The sequence below is a fragment of the Camellia sinensis genome, chromosome 14 (assembly GCF_055761805.1).
Source record: "Camellia sinensis isolate YWXY chromosome 14, ASM5576180v1, whole genome shotgun sequence".
Taxonomy (NCBI): Eukaryota; Viridiplantae; Streptophyta; class Magnoliopsida; order Ericales; family Theaceae; genus Camellia; species Camellia sinensis.
The window spans coordinates 1,005,992-1,023,661 of record NC_138974.1 but is presented as its reverse complement, the minus strand read 5'-3'; the positions used below and the strand labels follow the sequence as shown (position 1 = coordinate 1,023,661).

General features: G+C 43.0%; 1 pseudogene; it reads right to left on the bottom strand.

Annotated features, from left to right (window-relative positions):
• The window catches only part of LOC145807876 (uncharacterized), a 148,407-nt pseudogene extending 131,074 nt beyond the window's left edge, over window positions 1-17,333 (bottom strand).
• Window positions 17,334-17,670: the final 337 nt, after the last annotated feature.

The window sequence follows — 17,670 nt, the reverse complement described above, 5'->3', positions numbered from 1 at the left end:
ACCTTCTTGTTTTGCAACTCGGTTGCTAGTGTATTGATTGATACGGGTGCATCTCATTCTTTTGTATCTGCTGCATTTTTGGGATTGGAGTTGGCACAGTTAGTATCTCCTATTTGTGTAATGTCACCTATTGGGGGTGAGTTGATTTTGAAACAAGGATGTAGGGGTTGTGATATAGAGGTCGCCGATCGCTGGCTTCCGTTTCCTTTTGTAGTAATGCCCATGACGGGATTTGATGTTATTTTGGGTATAGACTGGCTATCGTCATATCGGGCTGTTATTGATTGCTAGCACCAGAGGGTCACAGTTTGTACCTTGAGCGGGTAGTGTTTCCATTTCTTGGGGGATCGGGTCGGTAGTGTGTTGCCACCGGTGTATGATCCGCGAGGGCGGAGTGAGCTTAGTGGTCTACTTGCTAGCCTTTTGGGTAGTGAGTGCGGTGAGACCCAGACTGTGTTACCGAGAGTGGTTTGTGAGTACTCGGACATCTTTCCCGAGGATCTCGTTAGTTTGCCACCTCATCTACAGATTGAGTTCTCTATTGATCTAGTGCCCGACACGGCGCCGATTTCTATAGCACCTTATCGTTTTGCCCTAGCCGAGTTAGTTGAGTTGAAGATCCAGCTCCAAGAGTTGCTGGATAAGGGCTTTATTCTCCTAAGTGTTTCGCCGTGGGGAGCACCGGCCCTCTTTGCTAAAAAGAAAGATGGTGCCTTGAGACTGTGTATTGACTACCGGAAGTTGAATCGGGCTACGGTCAAGAATAAGTACCCTATGCCCCGTATAGATGATCTGTTTGACCAGTTGAAGGGTTCCCGTTGTTTCTCTAAGATAGACTTGAGATCGAGTCACCACCAGTGAGGGTCAGGGAGGAGGATATTTCGAAGACGGCATTCCGTACGCGGTATGGCCATTATGATTTTTTGGTGATGCCATTTGGGCTTACCAATGCACCGGCTGTCTTTATGGACTTGATGAACCGGATCTTCCGGGAATTCTTAGATCGCTTTGTGGTCATTTTCGTGGACGACATTCTTATCTATTCACCTTCAGAGGAGCCGCACGAGGAACACTTGAGAGTGGTGCTCGAGTTACTTAGAACCCATAGGCTGTATGCCAAGTTTGGGAAGTGTGAGTTCTAGCTAGGAGAAGTCAAGTTCTTAGGCCATGTGGTATCCGGGGAGGGGGTGTCTGTTGATACATCCAAGATTGAGGCAGTGCAGGATTGGGCACAGCCTAAGAGCGTTTTTGAGATCCGCAGTTTTTTGGGATTAGCTGGGTATTACCGCCGATTTGTGAAGGATTTCTCCAGGCTAGCTTCGCCGTTGACTAGGTTGACGCGGAAGGGGGTCAAGTTTGTATGGAGTGAGACTTGTGAAATGTCGTTCCAAGAGCTGAAAGCTAGATTGACCACCACTCCAGTCTTGATTATTTCGGAAAGAGGGTTGGGTTATGTAGTCTATTCTGATGCCTCATGAGAGGGTTTAGGTTGTGTGTTGATGCAAGAGGGGAAAGTGGTTGCCTATGGCTCACATTAGTTGAAAATACACGAGAAGAATTATCCTACATATGACCTAGAGCTAGCAGCAGTGATCTTTGCCTTGAAAATCTAGAGGCACTACCTTTATGGTGAGAGATTTGAGGTGTTCTTGGATCATAAGAGTCTGAAATATCTGTTTACACAGAAAGACTTGAACTTAAGGCAGAGGATGTGGATGGAGTTTATTGAGGATTATGATTTTGAGTTGCACTATCACCCGGGAAAGGCCAATGTAGTGGCCGATGCCCTTAGTAGGAAATCCGTTAGTGATGTAGCTTGTATAGCCATCCGGGAGTGGGAGATGTTGGGTGCACTTGGCGAGTTTGATTTGCTTCTGGGCGAATCTGTTGAGGCTGTGGCCTTATTTTCTGTTGTTGCTCAGCCTACACTTGTTACTCGAGTGTTAGAGGCACAGAGAAGTGACCTTAAGGTAGAATCCCTCCAAGAGAAGATCTCCAGTGGGAAGGTTGAGAAGGGTTTGACGGTGTATCCCGACCAGAGTGTGAGATACCGAGACTGTTTATTTGTGCTGGAGTCTTGCCGAGAGGAGGTACTCCGAGAGTTCCACCATTCACGCCTTGCGGTGCATCCGGGAGGCACTAAGATGTATCGGGATTTGGGTTGCCAGTTTTGGTGGCGGGGTATGAAGAAGGATGTGGCGGTTTTCATGTCTAAGTGCCTTACTTGTCAGCAAGTGAAGGCCGAACATCAGAGGCCAGCGGGTTTGTTACAACGCTTGCCTATTGTTGAGTGGAAGTGGGAGTATGTCACTATGGACTTCATTGTAGGTCTCCCGAGGACTCAGCGGGGTAGTGATGCTATTTGGGTGGTTGTAGACCGGTTGACTAAGTCGGCGCACTTCATTCCTATGCGCGTTAGAGATTCAGTAGATCATCTTGCCGACTTGTATATTTGGGACATAGTGAGGTTACACGGGGTCCAAGTGACGATCGTCTCAGATAGAGACCCTCATTTTACTACCAGGTTGTGGCAGAGTTTGCAGAGTGCCTTGGGTACTAAGTTGACCTTTAGTACGGCTTAGCATCCTCACACTGACCGGCAGTCCGAGCGCACTATTCAGATCCTTGAGGATATGCTTCGAGGTTGTGTCCTTGACTTTAGTGGGACGTGGGAGAGGCACTTGCCCTTGGTAGAGTTTGCCTACAACAACAGTTTCCGGTCTAGCATCGGTATGGCACTGTTTCAGGCCTTGTATGGCCGACCGTGTAGATCTTTAATTTGTTGGGCCGAGGTGGGTGATGCACCTTTGTTGGGTCCGGAGTTGGTTAGCGAGACGACGGATAAAGTTGAGCTTATCCGTAGGAGGCTTGTTACAGCCCAGAGTCGCCAAAAGAGTTATGCCGACTATAGCGATCCCGGGTTTTTACCTCTTGTTGTACAGTGATCTGGACTTGGTTTCGTGGATGTTAGTAGTTGTATAAATCTTGTTTACATCCTTTCATACTTCATATTTGAGTTATTGGATGTGTTGGGCAGGTTTGTTACAGGTTGGTTGTGTTTGGGAGCAAATGGTTGCTGCCCAGAATTTTGGTCCTTCGCTCGAGCGAGAAGTTTGTCGCTCGAGCGGGCCTCTGGTTTTGGTTCTTCGCTCGAGCCAGGGTTTTATTCGCTCGAGCGAGAGTTGAGTTTTTGTGTCTGGTGGGTCAAGCCAGAGTGGCTTCGCTCGAGCGAGCGTTTGGGTCTGGTTCTGGACTTGAGAGCTGTGTTTCTACGCTCGAGCGAGATTTCCTTCGCTCGAGCGAGCGAGGTGTATGTCTTCGAGTTCCTTGCTCGAGCGAGCATTCTGTCGCTCGAGCGTGCTTCTGGGTTGCAGACCTGAAGCTTCGAGTTTTTGGCTCGAGCGAGACTTTCTTCGCTCGAGCGAGGGTTTCTTGTGTCTGGTCGCTCGAGCGACAAAGTCTTCGCTCGAGCGAGCCTGTTATATATCAGTAGACAGCAGCGGGTTTACACTTAACATTTTCATTCTCTCAAATTTTAAAACCCTAGATCTGTCTTCTCTCTCTCTACAAACCTTCTCTCTAGGTTTTCATCTCATTCTAGTGTAATCTATCCTAAGTCCATTGTAAGAAAGGTAGAGTGGGTTGAGGGCTTCGTTTTAATTTGAAAGTTTGGCGATTTGGAGCACTTTGATTTTGGATCTTCATCTCCATTTTGGCTCTAATTTCGAGGTAGGGATACCCTACTCCCCTTTATGAGCTTTGTCTTTAAATTTTAGCATTTTGATATGTTGGGGGTTGGTTTAGTAATTTTGTGGAAGTTTGGGGCTTTTGTGTGATTTTACAAAAGTTGGGGTTTTGTTTATATAAACCTATATGCATGTGTGGCATAGAAAGAAATGAGATTAACAATGATCTATTGAAAGAAATGGAACCTTAGGGTTGTTATGTTAATTATGGAAAATGTCCTAATTACATGGTTAAATTAATTGGTATAATTAATTTGGAGAAATGAAGAATTGAATTGAGAAAGTGAAATTGAAGATGTATGGAGTTAAAGGGTGTAGTCGAATTTAATTATTGCTCATCTAGTTGAAATGTTGATTATATATCCATTTGATGCATTTAATTTTTGTTTAGAAATAACTGCTTTGGGCTATCGGTGGAGGATAGTCTTGGTTGTTGTAGACATTGCATGATGACTAGGCAAACAAAAACTAGTCAATTGAGTATGCTATTGAATATAGCAGTTGAAAAAAATACATTAACTTTTGTATTAATTGACTGTGTATATGATCTATGTTTATATACATTGTGTTGTGTGGGAGAAGATAGGGGATGTACTCTGCGATTTAGGGGAAGATAGGGGATGGACCTCTAAACCGGATTTTGTGTGACAGTGATACAGCACTACAATGTGTATCAGGCTGCGAAATAGAAGTGTTTTGTTTCATTAATACAACACTACAATGTGTATTATTTGAAACGTATGGAAGTGTTTTGTTTCATTAATACAGCACTACTATGTGTATTATTTGAGACATGTGGAGGTGATTTTATATGTTATTGATACAGCACCATAATGTGTATCCATCATGATTTTAGAAAGTGTTTTAAAGATGAGCTTAAATCTCATTAAGTTATTTGGCCAGGTTCTGAGCCGTGCTTTCAAACTCTAAGTTGAAAAAGAAATGGAAATGAAGTGTAACATGGACTTAATGTCATGAAACTGAAATATGATATAAGTGGGTGTATTAGTGACGACCATCTTGTAATTGCTATTATTTTAGTCAATGTTCATAGTTGGTTTAGTGTATTTCTACTGGGTTGTGGCTCACCCTTTATGGGATATCATTTTCTGGTACAGGTAGCATGCCACGTCCAAGGTCATAGCTTGGGAGGCTAGAGGCAGACAAATTTTTTGTTGTTTTGTTATCTTTTGATGTAATACATGTAAATTCAAGCCAAGGGCTTAATGTATATTGAGTTAGCACTCTTTTTTTTTGTAACCAAGTGTTAACTTGGAAAGCTGTATGCCCATAGGGCATTTGCTTTTGTTGTTAACATGTATTACGTTTTGTAATGAACTACTTTGATGAATGGAAAGGATTTATTTCTTATATCAATACATGTCAATATTGATGGGTTTAATGTTATTATTTTGAGGGCGTTACAACTTGGTATCAGAGCGTACCGGGTTCGAATACTTTGGGTACGTGGGAAGTGGTTAGTACCACAATGGGTTTGTCTCGCTTGTTAGAGACTTATGTGTGACATTATGTGTTTATTTGATAACATGTTTATATGACTACTTGGGTATGGGATTTAGTTTCTACGATGTTGATTGGATCCTTGGGTTTCTGTGAGTCTTGTTGCAAAAGCACTTGATCAATGCTGTTTCTAACCGGAACTCTAGTAACGCCTCGGGACTATCATTATCCGGAAATGAAATTCGTAGGTGCTTATGTGATTATGTGATTACGTGGAATGAATTACAGTTGTCCATGCATTAGGACGTGAGTGTTTAGTTTCGACACATTTATGAATGTGCTAATGTTCTTCGTTACCTTTATTAGGATGTATGGGCGAGGAAGAGGTGGTAGACATGGCAGGCGCGGTAGGCAGGAGATGCCTTTACCGGATGATATTCCGGCACAGCAGGAGGGGGTTGGCCAGGCCAATGTGGTCGAGCCAGCAGGTCAGGAGGCTATGGGCGCTTTGGCCCGAGGGATAGCCGATGCTTTGAGGGAGTCCATGGGTATTCTTAGAGTTGAGAATCCAGTTCAGGCTCCAGTGCAGGCCCAGGTTGTTGAGGCAGGGCCTTGCTTCTTGAAGTGGGAGTTCTTCCGGTCTAACCTGGACAAGTTTATTGGGGATCCGAAAGAGCCACTGAAGGCTGACGAGTGGCTAGAGCAAATGAGTAAGACGTTCGACATGCTTGGCATCGAGGACGGAATGTTGAAGGTGACCTTGGCATCCTTCCAGCTAAAAAGGGGTGCGGGTCAGTGGTGAAAATACATGAGGGGCTGTATTGCTGGCACGTGGGAGGCTTTTGTGGAGGCTTTTCAGGAGAAGTACTTATCTCCAGCAGTCAGGGAGAAGTTGAAGGACCAGTTCTGTCAGCTTTTGCAGTTAAGTTCTTCAATAGCCGAGTATGAGGTTGCTTTTACTAGCTTGTCCAGGTTCGCACCTGAACTTGTGGCGTCTGAGGAACGCCGCTGTATTGAGCTTGAAAAGAGGTTGAGGCGCGGCCACAAGATGAGGATTGGAGGTTCGATGATCCGAGACTATGGGCGCTTGGTTGATACTGCAGCCCATATGGAGATCATGATGCAGGAAGAGGATGGACAGAGAGGCTCCAAGAGGAGCCAGGATGGTCAGGGTGATGGCAAGAGACAAAGGGTTGCTAACCCTCAGCAGTCTCAGGGGGGTGTTGCTAGATCGACCTTTCCGGTACCGAGTGTGGGCTCGGGGAGAGGCAATCAGGGGGATTTCACATGTTACAAGTGTGGTTAGTTAGGCCACAGGGCTTCTGTTTGCCCACAGAGAGGAAGGGATCAGAGTGCTGCTTCATCTTCGGCTAGACCGCAGAGCCAGAGTCAGGGCAAGGGCCAGTCCTTGTCTTGTTATCAGTGTGGTCAGCCTGGGCACCTGAAGAGGTTTTGACCACAGTTGAGTGCCACTTCGGGCGCGTCTGGTTCTAGGCAGACGCAGGGTTTTCAGCCAGCTCAGTCTATGCAGGCCTCGAGGGCCAATCCGGGAGCGTCGTCATCCTAGTCTGTGCAGCAGTCGTTTGTTCCGAGAGGTGAGCAGGTTGATCAGGGGCCTACAGGGCGCGTGTATGCTGTTACCGCGTAGGACCTAGTACAGGCTCCATCAGTAGTGAGAGGTACCTTTCTGTTTTGCAACTCGGTTGCTAGTGTGTTGATTGATACGGGTGCGTCTCATTCTTTTGTATCTACTGCATTTGCATTTGTTTTGGAATTGGAGTTGGCACAATTAGCATCTCCTATATGTGTAGTATCACCTGTTAGGGGTGAGTTGATCTTGAAGCAAGGTGTTAGGGGTTGTGATATAGAGGTCGTCGACCGTAGGCTTCCATTTCCATTTGTGGTTATGCCCATGAAGGGCTTTGATGTTATTTTGGGTATGGACTGGCTATCGTCATACTGGGCAGTTATCGATTGCTACCGCCAGAGGGTCACTGTATGTACCTTGAGCGGGGAATGTTTCCTTTTCTTGGGGGACCGGGTTGGTAGTGTATTGCCACCGGTGTGTGATCCGCGAGGGCAGAGTGAGCTTAGTGGCCTTCTCGCTAGCTTTATGAGTGGTGAGTGTGATGAGACCCAGATTATATTACTGAGGGTGGTGTGAGAGTATTCGGATGTCTTTCCTGAGGATCTTGTTAGTTTGCCACCTCACCGGGAGACAGATTTCTCCATTGATTTAGTGCCCGGTACGGCACCGATTTCTATGGCACCTTATCGTTTTGCCCCAGCCGAGTTGGTTAAGTTTAAGATTCAGCTACAAGAGTTGCTGGATAAGGGCTTTATACGCCCTAGTGTTTCGCCGTGGGGAGCACCGGCTCTCTTTGCTAAAAAGAAAGATGGTGCCTTGAGACTTTGTATAGACTACCGGAAGTTGAATCGGGCTACGGTCAAGAATAAGTACCTTATGCCCCGTATAGATGATTTGTTTGACCAGTTGAAGGGTTCCCATTATTTCTCTAAGATAGACTTGAGATCGGGTTACCACCAGTTGAGGGTCAGGGAAGAGGATATTCCGAAAACGGCATTCCGTACGCGGTATGGCCACTATGAGTTTCTGGTGATGCCATTTGGACTCAACAACGCACCGGCAGTCTTTATGGACTTGATGAACCGGATCTTCCGGGAATTTTTAGATCATTTTGTGGTTGTCTTCGTGGACGGCATTCTGGTTTACTCACCTTCTGAGGAGGAGCACGAGGCACACTTGAGAGTGGTGCTAGAGTTGCTTAGAGCCCATAGGCTGTATGCTAAGTTTGGGAAGTGTGAGTTCTGGTTAGGAGAAGTCAAGTTCTTAGGCCATGTGGTTTCCGGGAAAGGGGTGTCTGTTGATACATCCAAGACAGACGCAGTGCAAGATTGGGCACAACCTAAGAGTGTGTTTGAGATCCGCAATTTTCTGGGATTAGCTTGGTATTACCGCCGGTTTGTGAGGGATTTCTCCAGACTAGCTTCGCCGTTAACTAGATTGACTCGGAAGGGAGTCAAATTCGTATGGAGTGAGACTTGTGAAAAGTTGTTCCAAGAGCTGAAAGTCAGATTGACCATCGCTCCGGTTTTGATTATTCCTGAGAGAGGGTTGGGTCATGCGGTCTATTGTGATGCTTCACGAGAGGGTTTGGGTTGTGTGTTGATGCAAGAGGAGGTGGATGGAGTTTATTGAGGATTATGATTTTGAGTTGCACTATCACCCGGGAAAGGCCAATGTAGTGGCCGATGCCCTTAGTAGGAAATCCGTTAGTGATGTAGCTTGTATAGCCATCCGGGAGTGGGAGATGTTGGGTGCACTTGGCGAGTTTGATTTGCTTCTGGGCGAATCTGTTGAGGCTGCGGCCTTATTTTCTGTTGTTGCTCAGCCTACACTTGTTACTCGAGTGTTAGAGGCACAGAGAGGTGACCTTAAGGTAGAATCCCTCCAAGAGAAGATCTCCAGTGGGAAGGTTGAGAAGGGTTTGATGGTGTATCCCGACCAGAGTGTGAGATACCGAGACCGTTTGTTTGTGCCGGAGGCTTGCTGAGAGGAGATACTTCGAGAGTTTCACCATTCACGCCTTGCGGTTCATCCAGGAGGCACTAAGATGTATCGAGATTTGGGTCACCAGTTTTGGTGGAGAGGCATGAAGAGGGATGTGGCAGTTTTCGTGTCTAGGTGCCTTACTTGTCAACAAGTGAAGGCCGAACATCAGAGGCCAGTGGGTTTGTTGCAACCCTTGCCTATTGCAGAGTGGAAGTGGGAGCATGTCTCTATGGACTTCGTTGTAGGTCTTCCGAGGACTCAGCGGGGTAGTGATGCCATTTGGGTGGTTGTAGACCGGTTAACTAAGTCGGCGCACTTCATTCCTATGCGCATGAGAGATTCGGTAGATCACCTTGCCGACTTGTATATTCGGCACATAGTGAGGTTGCACGGGGTCCCAGTGACGATCGTCTCAGATAGAGACCCTCGTTTCACTGCCAGACTGTGGCAGAGTTTGCAGAGTGCCTTGGGTACTAAGTTGACCTTTAGTACAGCTTATCATCCTCAGACCGATGGGCAGTCCGAGCGTACTATTCAGATCCTTAAGGATATGCTTCGGGGTTGTGTCCTTGACTTTAGTGGGACGTGGGAGAGGCACTTGCCATTGGTGGAATTTGCTTACAACAACAGTTTCCAGTCTAGTATCGGTATGGCACCGTTTGAGGCCTTGTATGGCCGACCGTGTAGGTCTCCAGTTTGTTGGGCTGAGGTGGGTGATGCACCTTTGTTGGGCCCAGAGTTGGTGAGGGAAAAGACGGAGAAAGTTAAGGTTATCCGTAGGAGGCTTGATACAGCCCAGAGTCGTCAGAAATCTTATGCCGACCATAGGAGGAGACCTTTGGTGTTTGAGGCAGGTGATCATGTCTTTCTAAAGATATCACCTAGGCGGGGATTGATGAGATTTGGGAAGAGAGGGAAGTTGTCCCCTCGATTTATTGGCCCCTTTTGAGATCCTTGAGAGGATTGGCGAGGTTGCCTATCGTTTAGCTTTGCCGCCGCAGTTGTCTGGAGTGCATGACGTGTTTCATGTGAGTATGCTTCAGAAGTATGAGCCGGATCCATCGCATGTATTAGATTGGACCGATTTGGAGGTAGATGAGGATGCCTCGTATGAGGAGAGGCCGGTTTGGGTCTTGGATAGCCGGGATCAAGTCTTGCGAGGCAAGACCATTCCTTTGGTAAAAGTTTTGTGGAAACATCACGGGGTGGAAGAAGCCACTTGGGAACGTGAGTTGGAAGTCCGTGAGAAATATCCAGACATCTTTGTTGATATGTGATCATGTAACGAGATTTTGTAATATTATCAAACTTTAAGAGCATTATATATGTCTTAAGTTGTAAAACATTGAAAATATTTTGGTTTAATGGAAGAATTTTGAAACTTGCCTCGAAATGGAAGTTTAGTGTAACATTGTATATGTTGAATATATTGTAGAAATGGAAATGTATCATGAACATTAGTTATGATATGAAATTGTTGGAATTGGAAGGAAAATGCATCATGTTAATGCAGGTTGAAATATATGTTGTTTTGCATATTGTGAAATGCCCCTTCATAAGGGATGGGATGACCGGTAATGAGTCGAGTTATTGAATGTTGAAATGTAACATTGTTTAAATGGAGAAAAACTTGTTTTTGAAAACTTGTATTTAATTTCGAGGACGGAATTCTTTAAGGGGGGTGGTTATAGCGATCCCGGGTTTTTACCACTTGTTGTACAGTGATCCGGACTTGGTTCCGTGAATGTTAGTAGTTGTATAAATCTTGCTTACGTCCTTTCATACTTCGTATTTGAGTTATAGGATGTGTTGGGCAGGTTTGTTACAGGTTAGTTGTGTTTGGGAGCAAATGGTTGCTGCCCAGAATTTTAGTCCTTCGCTTGAGCGAGAAGTTTGTCGCTCGAGCGAGCCTCTTGTTTTGGTTCTTCGCTTGAGCTAGGGTTTTATTCGCTCGAGCGAGAGTTGAGTTTTTGTGTCTGGTGGGTCAAGCCAGAGTGGCTTCGCTCGAGCGAGCGTTTGCGTCTGGTTCAAGACCTGAGAGCTGTGTTTATATGATCGAGCGAGATTTTCTTCGCTCGAGCGAGCGAGGTGTATGTCTTCGAGTTCCTCGCTCGAGCGAGCATTCTGTCGCTCGAGCGTGCTTCTGGGTTGCAGACCTGAAGCTTCGAGTTTTTGGCTCGAGCGAGACTTTCTTCGCTCGAGCGAGGGTTTCTTGTGTCTCGTTGCTCGAGCGACAAAGTCTTCGCTCGAGCGAGCCTGTTATATATCAGTAGACAGCAGCGGGTTTACACTTGACATTTTCATTCTCTCAAATTTTAAAACCCTAGATCTGTCTTCTCTCTCTCTCTACAAACCTTCTCTCTAGGTTTTCATCTCATTCTAGTGTTAATCTATCCTAAGTCCATTGTAAGAAAGGTAGAGTGGGTTGACGGCTTCGTTTTAATCTGAAAGTTTGGTGATTTGGAGCACTTTGATTTTGGGTCTTCATCTCCGTTTTGGCTCTAATGTCGAGGTAGGGATACCCTACTCCCCTTTATGAGCTTTGTCTTTAAATTTTAGCATTTTGATATGTTGGGGGTTGGTTTAGTAATTTTGTGGAAGTTTGGAGCTTTTGTGTGATTTTACAAAAGTTGGGGTTTTGTATATATAAACCTATATGCATGTCTGGCATAGAAAGAAATGAGATTAACAATGATCTATTGAAAGAAATGGAACCTTAGGGTTGTTATGTTAATTATGGAAAATGTCCTAATTACATGGTTAAATTAATTGGTATAATTAATTTGGAGAAATGAAGAATTGAATTGAGAAAGTGAAATTGAAGATGTATGGAGTTAAAGGGTGTAGTCGAATTTAATTATTGCTCACCTAGTTGAAATGTTGATTATATATCCATTTGATGCATTTAATTTTTGTTTAGAAATAACTGCTTTGGGCTATCGGTGGAGGATAGTCTTGGTTGTTGTAGACAATGCATGATGACTAGGCAAACAAAAACTAGTCAATTGAGTATGCTATTGAATATAGTAGTTGAAAACAATACATTAACTTTTGTATTAATTGACTGTGTATATGATCTATGTTTATATACATTGTGTTGTGTGGGAGAAGATAGGGGATGTACTCCGCGGTTTAGGGGAAGATAGGGGATGGACCTCTAAACCGGATTTTGTGTGACAGTGATACAACACTACAATGTGTATCAGGCTGCGAAATAAAAGTGTTTTGTTTCATTAATACAGCACTACAATGTGTATTATTTGAAACGTATGGAAGTGTTTTGTTTCATTAATACAGCACTACTATGTGTATTATTTAAGATATGTGGAGGTGATTTTATATGTTATTGATACAGCACCATAAGGTGTATCCATCATGATTTTAGAAAGTGTTTTAAAGATAAGCTTAAATCTCATTAAGTTATTTGGCCAAGTTCTGAGCCGTGTTTTCAAACTCAAAGTTGAAAAAGAAATGGAAATGAAGTGTAACATGGACTTAATATCATGAAACTGAAATGTGATATAAGTGGGTGTATTAGTGACGACCATCTTTTAATTGCTATTATTTTAGTCAATGTTCATAGTTGGTTTAGTGTATTTTTACTGGGTTGTGGCTCATCCTTTATGGGATATCATTTTCAGGTACAGGTAGCATGCCACCTCCAAGGTCATAGCTTGGGAGGCTAGAGGCAGACAGATTTTTTGTTGTTTTGTTATCTTTTGATGTAATACATGTAAATTCAAGCCAAGGGCTTAATGTATATTGAGTTAGCACTCTTTTTTTTTTTTTGTAACCAAGTGTTAACTTGGAAAGCTATAAGCCCGTAGGGCATTTGCTTTTGTTGTTAACATGTATTACGTTTTGTAATGAACTACTTTGATGAATGGAAAGGATTTATTTCTTATATCAATACATGTCAATATTGATGGGTTTAATGTTATTATATTGAGGGCGTTACACCGACCGTAGGAGGAGGCCTTTGGCGTTTGAGATAGGTGATCATGTTTTCTTGAAAATATCACATAGGCGAGGTTTGATGAGGTTTGGGAAGAGTGGGAAGTTATCCCCTGGGTTTATCGGTCCCTTTGAGATCCTTGAGAGGATTTGGGAGGTTGCTTATCGTTTGGCTTTGCCACCACAGTTGTCCGGGGTTCATGACGTCTTTCATGTTAGTATGCTTCGAAAGTATGAGCCAGATCCGTCCCATGTGTTGGATTGGACCGACTTAGAAGTAGATGAGGATGCCTCATATGAAGAGAGACCGGTTCGAGTCTTGGATAGGCGGGATCAAGTCTTGCGAGGCAAGACCGTTCCCTTGGTAAAGGTTTTGTGGAAGCATCACGGAGTGGAGGAAGCCACTTGGGAACGTGAGTTGGAAGTCCGTGAAAAGTATCCGAACATGTTTGTTGATGTGTAATCATGTATTGAAGTTTTGTAATAATATTGAACTTTAAGAGCATTATATATGTCTTAAGTTGTAAAACATTGTAAATGTTTTGGTTTATGGAAGTATGTTTTGGGACTTGCCTCAAAATGAAAGTTTGTTTTAACATTGTGTATGTTAAGTATATTGTGAAAATGCAAGCATGATATTAATGTTGCATGTGTTAAGGAATTGTGAAAAATGAGTTGAAGTTGGTAAATTTCAAAGGAATGCATGTTGATAATGAAGGTTGTTATGTATAATGTGAATTGCCTCTTGAAAAGAGATGGGATTGACCGGTAATGGGTCGGGTTGTTTAATATTATGTTGTAATATTGTGGAGGAATGGAGAAAACTTGTGTTTTGAAAGCTCGTGTTTAATTTCGGGGACGAAATTCTTTAAGGGGGGAAGGTTATAGTGATCCCGGTTTCCCTTTTCTTTAATTATAGCATCCGGACTTTGGTTCCGTGGAGTTGGTTGTTGTATGTATCTTGTTTACATCCTTTACTCTTTGTATTTGAGTCGTGGATTGGGTTGGGCAGGTTTGAAACAAGTTGGTTGAGCTTAGGAACCAAATGTAGTTGCCCAGATTTTAGCCTTTCCGCTCGAGCGGAGCTTTTGACGCTCGAGTGGGGCCTTTTGTTGCTTCTCCGCTCGAGCTGGGGTTTGTGCGCTCGAGCGGGAAAATCACCCTCCCAGTATTTTCCTCTGTAGTGGTGGATGCTCGAGCGGGCGTTTGGACACTCGAGCAGGAGTTTGAGTGTGACGCTCGTGCGGGGAGTTGGACGCTCGAGCAGGGGACCTAGTTTTGCAAAATTTCTGGGAGTGTGTATCCGGAGCTTGAGCAGCGGTTTGGATGCTCGAGCGGGAGTCTGTGAGTGATGCTCGAGCGGGGGTTTCCACGCTCGAGCGGGGCGACTCTTATATAAAACCGAGATCTGACTTTTTGGATCACCTTTTTAACTCCATTTCTCTCTCTTACTTTTCCAAACCGCCATTAGAGACCCTCTCTCTCTAAAACCTTGCCTTCTCTCTAAGTATTGATCTAGTAGGAGTTGTTTCCTCACATTTGGCCTTTACAAAAAAGTTGTTGATCCTCAAGGGCTATCTTTTGATCTGAGAAATTTGTGATTTGGAGCATCTCCATTCTCGTCATCTCCTTCGTTGGGTTTCATCTTTTGAGGTAGGGATTTCTACTCACTCTTATGGGTTTTGACCTAGATTTTTGGGAACTTGTAAAATAGTTTGATTTTGGGATCTAGGGTTTTGAAAATGTATAAAAGGGGGTTTGTTATTTTGATTCTAAAATGTGTATTTGGGGTTTCAAAATAATGATACTGTTGTTGGTTGTTGATATTTGGACTCTTGGGTCTACATTGGGAAATGGGGTAGAAAACCCTAATTTGTTGTATATATTAATTGGCATAATTAGTTTAGAAAAATTGTTGTTATTTGGAATTGAGTTGGAAACAATGAAATTGGTTCATTATATTGTAGGATGGTAGAGTTGGATTTATTAATTGCTCACTTTTGAAAACATTGATATTTTATCTGTTGGAGCTTTTATTATCTGTTTAGAAATAATTGCTTTGGGCTACCGGTGGAGGGTAGTTTTGATTGTTGTAGACAATGCATGATGATTAGGCAAACTAAAACTAATCAATTGGATGTGTCATAGAGTATGACGGTTGATAGAATACATTAACGTTATGTATTGATTGATTGTGTATATGACCTAGGTGTATATACGTTGTGTGTATGAGAGGAGATAGGGGATGTACTCCATGGTTTAGGGGAAGATAGGGGATGGACCTCTAAACCGGATGTTGCTCGGGAGGAGATAGGGGATGGACACCACTGATACAGCTCATATGCTTGTCAGTTAATGTGTTGATATAGCTCACATGCTTATCTATGGAAGTGTTGATATAGCTCATATGCTTATCTGTTGAAGTGTGGATACAGCTTGCATGCTTATCCGTTGAGGTGATGATGTAGCTTATATGCTTATCTGATAAGGTGTTGATACGGCTTGTATGCTTATCTATTGCGAAATGGGAAACGATTAACATGAATTATTAATTCGTTTAGAGTGTGTGGCCAGGTTCTGAGCCACGGGTATGAATTTGGAAATTGGATAAGAAATGGAAAATGAAATGAAACATAGACTTTGTGGTCATGTAATGGAAACAGTTTATGAATTGATTTATAGGAGTTGAGCATTTATCAATTGCTAATGTCTTAGTTACTGCTCATATTATGTTTAGCATATCTCTACTGGGCGTTGGCTCACCCTATATGGGACATTATTTTCAGGTACAGGTTGCATGCCACCTCCAAGGACATAGCTTGGATGGTTATGGCAGTTGATGACTCTTTTTGATTACTTTGTTTGTATTACATGTATATCAAGCCAAGGGCTTATTTTGTATAGAGTTAGTACTCTTCTTTTGTGTAACCAAGTGTTGACTTGGAAAGCTGTAAGCCCGTAGGGCATTTGCTTTTGTCGTTAACATGTAATACTGTTGTAAGAACTACTCTGATGAATGGAAAGGTGTTGATTTTCTTATATTACGGCATGTCTGAATGATGGGGATTATGTATTATTTTGAGGGCGTTACATTATTTAACTTCCTTTTTTATTCAACATCCATTTTTGTTCAATTTCGAAATGGGAAGTTCAATTTCCAAATAAGCGTTAAGGTATAGTGGTTTCATAAATCAACTTGTGTTTTTATTCAACTTCCTTTTTTATTCAACTTCAATTTATGTTCAACTTCCATTTTTATTCAATTTCCAAATAGGAAGTGCAACTTCCAAATAAAGCGTTAAGTTATAGGGGTTTCTTAAACCAACTTGCGTTTTTATTCAGCTTCAATTTTTGTTCAACTTCCATTTTTATTCAATTTCCAAATAGGAAGTTCAACTTCCAAGTGGAGCGATAAGGCATAGTGGTTTCTCAAATCAACTTGCGTTTTTATTCTACTTCCTTTTTTATTCAACTTCCATTTTTGTTCAACTTCCATTTTTGTTCAACTTTCATTTTTATTCAATTTCCAAAGAGGAAGTTCAACTTTCAAATAGAGCGCTAAGGTATAGTGGTTTCTTAAATCAACTTGTGCTTTTATTCAACTTTCTTTTTTATTCAACTTCCATTTTTATTCAATTTCTAAATAGGAAGTTCAACTTCCAAATAGAGCGTTAGGGTATAGTGGTTTTTTAAATCAACTTGTGTTTTTATTCAACTTCTTTTTTTATTCAACTTCCATTTTTATTCAGTTTCCAAATAGGAAGTTCAACATCCAAATAGAGTGTTAGGGTACAGTGGTTTCTCAAGTCAACTTGCCTTTTTATTCAACTTCCTTTTTTATTCGACTTCCATATTTAGTCAGTTTCCAAATAGGAAGTTCAACTTCCAAATAGAGCATTATGGTATAGTGGTTTCTTAAATCAACTTGCGTTTTTATGTAGCTTCATTTTTTATTCAAGTTCCATTTTTATTCAATTTCCAAATTGTAAGTTCAATTTCCTAATAGTGCGTCAAGGTACAGTGGTTTCTCTAATCAACTTGCATTTTTATTCAACTTCCTTTTTTATTCAACCCCCATTTTTGTTCAACTTCCAACAATATGAATAAAAATATATCGGTCAACAACAACACGTATACAAAAGCACTACATAATCATGATGCCTCAGCATCCAACAATATACCGGTCAACAACAAAATGATTCACATAGGGTTAGCTAATAAGTCGCCCCTCGCGAGGCTCTCGAAACCTAGCCTGCCTGTTTCTGGTACCGATAATGTCCCTGACTGGACAGGTATAACTGAGTCTGACTCAGTTTTGAAACACTTGCAGAATTCACACGTAAAGGGCATAAACGCCTAACATGGCCCAACTGACCACAACCAAAACAACGAACAGACCCTCTACTCTGAGACTGGTCTGAAACCTGAACCTCTCTGGACCTCTCAACAGAAGAGCCCAAAACCCCTGGCGAGAAAAGGGATTTAGCCTGGGACTGAGCATGTTTTCGCCTCCACCTCTTACTGGGCCTAGAGTGCTTATGAACCGTAGGAGTCCCCGAGATGACCTCCTCCCTGACCTGACCAGCACTCATAACCATGTCCTCCACATGGGTCGCTGCCTCGACTAGACTACAATAATCGTTCCAAAAGGATCCAGCTACCTTCTCCTGAATATCGAAACACAACCGACTTTCAAACTCATAACAACGACGATGCTCTGTTGCCACCAACTCTGGGGCAAACCTCGACAAACTGGTAAACCGCATCTCAAACTGTGCCACAGGAGTATCATCCTGACGCAACTCAATAAACTGTTCCCTCAACCTTTCCCAAGCAGAAGGTGGGAAATACTTGGCCTAAAAGGCCTCGGTAAAAGCAACCCACGTGCTACCTACAGTATTCTTAGCATACTTCCACCAATAACTTGCATCACCC